Source organism: Myotis yumanensis, unplaced genomic scaffold (assembly GCF_028538775.1).
Source record: "Myotis yumanensis isolate MYYU_CA2020_CCGP unplaced genomic scaffold, mMyoYum1.0.hap1 SCAF_3, whole genome shotgun sequence".
NCBI lineage: Eukaryota > Metazoa > Chordata > Mammalia > Chiroptera > Vespertilionidae > Myotis > Myotis yumanensis.
In genome coordinates, this window is record NW_027223754.1 from 200,925,625 (window position 1) to 200,933,304 (window position 7,680).

Below are 7,680 nucleotides of genomic sequence, written 5' to 3' on the forward strand. Positions count from 1 at the left end.
GGGCATGGTGCTCTGCCTACAAAAGAATGAGAAATGGGATAGAAAAGACTTTTAAAAGGTATCTTTCTGTGATGGACTGAATGTTTGTTTCTCCCTAAAATTCTTATGTTGAAATCTTAACACCTGCGATGATAGGAGGTGTGCCTTTGGGAGGTGATTAGATTGGGAGGGTGGGGCCTTCCTGAATGGGATTAGTGCACTTATAAAAGAGACCCCCCCAATTGCTCTCAGCCCCTTTCTTCTACCTTGTGAGAACACAGCGAGAAAGTAACAATCTATGAACCAGGAACTGGGCTCCCACCTGGCACTGAATCTGCTGGTGCCTTGATCTTGGACTTCCCAGCCTACAAAACTGTGAGAAATAAATTTCTGTTGCTTAAGCCACCCAGTCTATGGTGTTCTGTTGGAGCAGCCCGAGCAAATGAAGACACTTTCCTAATGAGGGAAGGTAAATAGGTAGCAAAATAAATTGAGAGTATGTGAAACAGTTGCTTACTTCAACAAGGAAGACTTTTTTTTTTCCAGAGAGGAAGGAAGAGGGAGAGAGAGATAGAAACATCAATGATGAGAGAGAATCATTGATCGGCTGCCTCCTGCACAGCCCACACTGGGCATTGAGCCCACAACTGAGGCATATGCTCGAACCGTGACCTCCTGGTTCATAGGTCGAGGTTCAACCACTGAGCCACTCCGGCCAGGCTGAAGACATCTATACTAATAAAAGCCAATGTGGTCGTCACGCCCTCACACCCTCACGCCTTAACAATCCATCACCAGGAGGCTGCGTCGGCAGAGGGCGCACTGGGTGGACGGAGACTTGATGCTGTGTGCGCAGCGGGGAGGCGACGCCAAGGGTCCCGAGGCTCCTCGCGGCACCGAGGTGGGTCCCAGCGGCTCCGCGTGGAGACTCTGGAGGCGGCGGGTCCACGCAGCGACTCCAGGGGCCGGACACCCGGCTCCAGCCTACCTCTTTGGGACAATCCATCAAGGAGCCCCGGATGGGTGGGCGGGCCTACCTCTTTGGGGAGATCGATTTCGGGGCTCCCAGACTGTGAGAGGGCACAGGCCAGGCTGGGGAACCCCCCCAACAAGTGCATGACTGTCCTGCACCAGGCCTCTAGTATTTTAAATAAGCAAAACTTGCTTCTGACAGAGTTAGATCAGCGCAATTACCTAACTTACAATGGGCATCACGTAGGTTGATTCTCAGCTGCTTCCTGACGTGTGAAGAGTTGGCCAGGGGGCTTGCATTTCCCTTTATTTTTATCACTTGTTTATAATATTCAATTGCTTTCTTCCTTTGGAGTCTAGAAAAGATAAATTTAATTAAAGTTTTGCATCATAGGAGCATTGCAGTCATTCATTCACTAAACAAACATTCGAGGAATGCTGGCGCTAGGGCTGGAGTGCAAACCTAAGACTAATTAATTCTTGCCTCCGGCAATTTCCCAAGGTAGGAGGAGAGATTGGAGAGTGAAACAGAGGACTGGCCACTCAGGAAGAGCTGTGAGTACACACCTAAGGTTTTGGGACTTTAATATTGAAGAGTTTTCATTAAGAGAATGACGTGACTGCTTAACTACCAGAAGAATTGTTTGTGGGAGAAAAACATCCTCTTTGGATGTTTTTAGAAAACTCATTTGGGTGGATGTATGGAGGATAAACTGCAGCAAGCGAGGCTATAGGCACTCTGCTGAGCTCTTTCCATGCAGGATCTCTACGTCCTCACAAGCAGCCTGTGAGGAAGATCCTGTGACCACTGTCATTTCACCAGCGAGGAAGTGGATGAGATACCCACACGTTAAGTAGTGGGGCCCAAGTTCTCACTGATGCTCATTTGTACCCAGGCAATCGGACCCCACCGTGCACTACTGCGACACAGCACCCGTAATTTCACCCTTAGATACTCTTATTTGGGCTGTTTGTTTAAAGGTCAATACTCTTAGGAAGAGTAGTCAGTCTTAGAGATTACCAACATCACATTCTTCCTGGGAGCAAAAGCTGGAAGAGGTCAGTTTTCTGGTGAGAGGAGAACTATCTCGAGAAAAGTGGAAAGCTCAACTGAAAAGCAAGCCAGGGAGCAGGGAGAGCGGGGAGAGAGGCTACAATAGCCAACCTTCACGACCTCACAGTTTAACCTTGAGCATCCCTGGCCATTGGCTCAGCTGAATTAGTTATGAAAGGTATAAGCCAGGCCACAGGCAGAGTGTGGGTGTATGTCTCTCTGTGGACTCGCAAAGAACCTTCTTCCATACCAACCTGTCAAGGGAAGTGGTCAGGCCCAGCAGATGCCAACAGGGATTAGATCCGGGGGGTAATACCTACACACGCTTATAAGCACAGATGCTGACGAGGAGTTTCTCCCCCTGACCAAACTCTACTCGGGCTTGTCTGAGCTTTTTCTCAACTAGGCCTCAACTTTCGACTTCCATGGTCATCTCTGCATTGTCCACTTTGAATAAGAATTCCTCTGTGTTGCCCAACTGGTGTGGGACAGTGGTTGAACATCAACCTATGAACCAGGAGGTCACGGTTCAATTCCTGGGCAGGGCACATGCCCGGGTTGTGGATTCCATTCCCAGTGTGGGGCGTGCAGGAGGCAGCCGATCAATGATTCTCTATCATCATTGATGTTTCTGTCTCTCTCTCCCTCTCCCTGCCTCTCTGAAATCAATAAAAATATATTTTAAAAAAAAAAAAAGAATCAGCGTAGCCATCCTCACTATCTGATCCTCATCACACACAGTCCTCTTCCTCATCCCCCAGCCCCAGGGCGTGTCAGGCAGCCTGGCCTGCCTTCAGCAAGAATCCTGTTCATCGGTTTAGCCAGGGTCCCCCTGTTTACCCTGATGCTTCCTCTTCCCACCCCACTTTTCCTTGTATTCAGAGTTGAGTCCAATTTCTCTCCCCCTCTGCAAAACCCTTTTACAGTGGCCCCACACCTGTCACAAAGCGTTTGGACAATGGCTGCCTTGCCTTTCTGTAACACGGGTCACGAATAATCTTGTCTCTAGCAGCTTTAACGATGCTTGTGTGGGGAGTGGAGGAAAGCCCCACTTGTTGCAAGGGAGCAAGAGGACTTCCCCAGCCAGGAGCGGTCGCAGGAAAGCATGGCTAGAGATCCTGCAGGCTCTGGCCTAGGTCCTGCAGAAGACAGACCGGCGGGCTGTGGGTACCGTAGACCACGGGCTGAGGCCTGCACAGAGGCCTCGAGTGGGTACATCGTCCTCACAAGGCCTGTGGGTGAGGCAGAGAAACATCGGACTCCTTTGTACTTTTCCTACTGCCGAAACCTCTGCACGTTTGTGGGCTAAGAGCTCCTTGCAAACACATTATGGTCGGAACAGAACTCTCAGACACGGCGAGTCCCTCCGAGGCTGGAGCCAGAGAGGTGAGTCACCCCTGATGGGGGGCCCCAGACCTCCCGGACATCGTGTGGGGGTTTTGGAGGAGAAAGAGATACATAAAAACTTACCTTTCACTCTCTCTTAATGGATAATCAGTAAATCTGCTAAAAATTCCATAATTTCTCCAACGAGGATGTTTTTCTCCCCCAAACACTTCCCCTGGTAGTTAAGCAGTCTCGAAATTTTGTGTTTGCAAGAGAATTGTTTCCAGCAGCAAATCTGAAAATAAAACACACGTGTTGTTTACTGGGCACGATCAATGTTGGCTGCATTCGTTGTGCTACCAAAAATAGTTCTCCTACACACTCTGCATGTTGTATAGGAAGATACAAGACAGCAGAGCGGTTCATAATCGCAGAGCTTCAAGGCCTTCCAAGTGATGTATAAGAGGTTTGTGCATCTTTATAAGAAACTAGGGCGCTATTCTCAACCCCAGCACTACTGACATTTAGAGCTGGATAATTTGTTGTAGGGACTGTCCTGTGCACGGTAGCATGTTCAGTGACATCCTTGGCCTCTACCCACTAGATGCCAATAGTGCGCAGGCACACACACATGCACACACACACACACACCTCATGACAGCCCACAATGTCTCCAGACATGGACAAAGGTCCCCTGGGGGGCAAGATTGCCCCTGGTCGAGAACCACTGGGCCAGAGGATGGGAATACTTAGGTTCAGCATTTCTTACCCCAATTAGCGGGGTTGGGGGGTGGGGGAGGACGGGGTAGGGGGGGGGCGGTGGATGGATTCACCAGTGTGGGTTAAGCATATTAATCCTCACAGTAAAAGCTAGTACAGAAAACCAACATGTGTCAAGAAACGACACGTTTACATCAGAACACCTTCGGTGTGTTTCATGGCAGCTTGGCCACAGGGGTGGCTGGCCAGTGAGCTGGACATTCCCATAGCACATTCCAAACTGTGGCGTCCTTTAAAGTACTCCTCGGACGCTGACGTGGCCAGGTTGTTCAGGCCTCTGCCTGCAGGGAAGGAATTTTGGCCAAGAAGTGATATTTAAGGTTTCCTTTTCCACAAAAGAAGTAAGGAGACAATAGGCAGAATATTTAATACCAGTTCTTCATCTCAACCAATAGTTGTGTGTTTTTTTTCTTAATAAATCAATGACTGACCCATGCTGCATGGGGCTTGGTTTTCATACAATATATTTGTGTGTGCACAGCCATGATTGGGCCACAGATCTAAGAAAATAGATTGAAACCAAATTCTGGGTCTGTTTTACAAAGGGACGGGTCAGACACGGAGTGAGAGTAGAGATGTCACTGTGGTAACCGAGTCCTAAGAGGAGGCCAGTGTAATAAGAAACAATAAATGATACAGCCTTGGAATAACAGGCACATGACTAAGCCCCATAAATCCAATTTGTCAGTAACAGGCTCTGCCTGGATACACACCACCTTGAGAATGTCCCTCTGCAAGGGCCCAACATTTGCTTCCTTATTGAGAGCTATATGTTCTGACAATAATACAGACTTCTAAAAAGTATGAAGTATTTTCGAAGCCATGTTTTGTTCAGAAGAGGGAAAAACCACAATAATGTTCTCAGAGGTGTTGTTACAGCATTGCTAGTAGGAAAAAAAAGCAGATTTAGCTCTCTGTGCTATGAATTCAGTCTTGACTACAAAGGACTCAAGTGGAAGTTCTCTTTGAAGGTCTAAGCTTTGGCATGCCTCCCATGAAGCCAGCCTCATCCCTTCACAACCAATGTGTTTCACAGGTCGTGCTCCAACACTGATTTGATGTTGGCAGGGGCTCGCAGCGAGACTGGGGCAGACGCTGAGCCTGTGGGCTCGTAGCTATTCCCCCAACTCCTGGCACAGTGCGCTGGCCAGGCAAAGTCCTCAGGAAACATCGGCTGAGTGAATGAGTGAGTGAATGAATGAATGAAGCTACACCAGACACTCAATGATTACCTAACGAACAACATGCTTTCCAGACAGGCATGTCAGTGATGGGAATCTGGACCTCGAAGGAAAAATATCACCTGGTACAGGATAAAATCCCACAGTCATGATAAGACACCAGAGAAACATCGGGGTCTACTCTGAAAGGTGAAAGAGTGGGCAACATAGCTTAAATCAAACTCTGTTATCATTTATAACCGAGGCCTCAATCACTTTATAACCCATAGATGGTAATATCAAAACAGCTACCAGTTCTGATGATCTCACTACGTGCCACACGGTGGGTGAAGTGCTTTGTGCGCTGTCTCAGTTAAGCCTGGTCATGGCTCCAAGAGACAGAGAGAGTCCTCAAATGCGATGAGTCAGAGGTGAGCATTCTTGCCGAGGTCACAGCAGTGAGTGCCACAGAACTTTCCATTGGGTCAGCTTGCAAACAGCCCCTGCTCTGCTCACTACTCCACGCTGCCTTCTAAGGGCACGAAGTACTTGCAGATGCACATTGAGTCACTGATTCACTTATCACGCTTCCTAAGTACCCAAAGATTGCACTGTGCCATGGAGGACACAAATATTGGTGGATGACAATGGTCTCTGCCATAAAGGGGCTTGGAATGTTGAATCTTAAAAATCTCTTTAGATAGAATTCCTTCTAGAGAGATGTGTGTCAATGGGTTAGAGGCAGTCTTTCATGAAAATCTGAAGATGTTTGCTTTAAAATAAAGTCAGCATGCCCTGACCGGTTTGGCTCAGTGGATAGCGCGTTGGCCTGCGGACTGAAGGGTCCCAGGTTTGATTCTAGTCAAGGGCATGTACCTTGGTTGCAGGCACATCCACAATAGGGGGTGTGCAGGAGGCGGCTGTTCGATGTTTCTCTCTCATCGATGTTTCTAACTCTCTATCCCTCTCGCTTCCTCTCTGTAAAAAAATCAATAAAATATATTTTAAAAAATAAAATAAAATAAAGTCAGCTTGGTCTTGGGTTAGGCTATCTTTGGTCCACAACTTATACTGAAATCAGTGAAAGTTTATCATTTTCTTAAAGGGCAGTTAAATGGCATCCTAAGCATGGCTAACAGTTACATGTTATAAGTGAAACTTTCATTGTATTCAACAAAGCCACAGTTCATATTTCAGAAGAAGTAAATCAACCAACCTTCCCCAACATTTTTATGAAAAGTATGACCAAGACTGTAACCGGCCTTTTATTAGTTCACTTCAATCCATTACTCAGCTTCCCTTTTTGCTTTATGAATGTTCCTTCCCCCTTCAAAAAAATGACACCTATTAGTATTCAGTCATTCCATATCGACTCCCATCTATTTACTGCTTCTTGTCATTAATATAGAGTTCGGGGCATGGATTAAAATCATTGCTTCCTCGTTGATGAACATAATTAATCGATTTCTCCATTTTTGGACTAAATTGTCAAGGAACAAGGTGAACAATTTCCAAAGACATATAACAAAATAAGGAAAGGAGTAATGCTTAAAGGATTTCCAATTCTGTCCCACGTTACCTGCACTAACATGTCCTCAGCACTTAAGAACAACACCTCTGCTTCTTCGGTCTTGCCCACAAGCTTCAAAAATCTCTCGATGAAGAACATTAACCAGCATTTGTCAGGGACAGTAACCTCAAGGGGCCTGCATCCCAGCACTGGAATGGAAAGAAGAGCAAATAATCTAAATCGTACTTAGAAAAGGCACAAAGAATCCCCGTCACTGAACTTGATACCGGAGTTAAGTGCATTGTCCATATTTTAGTGTTCCTTCTCAAGGGATCAGCACTTTGCTTTTATTAAGATTTACATACATTACCAAGTATTTTAAACAATGACATAAGAAATAACTCTCATGGCTTTAAATAACCTATATATTTTGAAAACCAGAGGGTCAAAGAAGAGGATTTCTATAGTCCAATCTGTATATTGCTGTAATTTGTATTTGGGGGGGACTTTCAGGCAAGAAGAAAAAAAAAGTGTTTCCATTTCTTGCACAATTCTGCCCTCTGTTGCAACTCTCTTGAATGACTGGCTTTAACAGAAAGAACAGATGCTACACAACAAAATAAGGAGCATACCGTGTGTGAGTGTGTGTATGTGCACGTGTGTGTGGTTATATTCTACTCCACACAAATGAAAACATATAGAATGTTTAACTTGAGGACCCTATTTAATACATGGTACCCCAAAGTCATCATTTTCAGAATGTCTCCTTCCAAATGTTCCAGTATCTAAACATTTACATTTTCCCACCTGTTGCGTTTCAAATTACTGCACTGAATGTGTTTGACACAAATATGCTCCTTGTTCCTCATCCGTGCCTTTGCACATGCTGTAGGCTACCC

At 46.2% G+C, this 7,680-nt stretch overlaps 1 long non-coding RNA gene across 1 annotated transcript; it reads right to left on the reverse strand.

The window, feature by feature from the left end:
* Window positions 1-1,164: 1,164 nt before the first annotated feature.
* On the reverse strand, window positions 1,165-7,037 carry LOC139005740 (uncharacterized). The gene is made up of 3 exons (XR_011470693.1): window positions 6,851-7,037; window positions 3,476-3,626; window positions 1,165-1,307 (listed from the first exon to the last, which is right to left on the reverse strand). It is a non-coding gene; the product is annotated as an uncharacterized lncRNA (long non-coding RNA).
* Window positions 7,038-7,680: the final 643 nt, after the last annotated feature.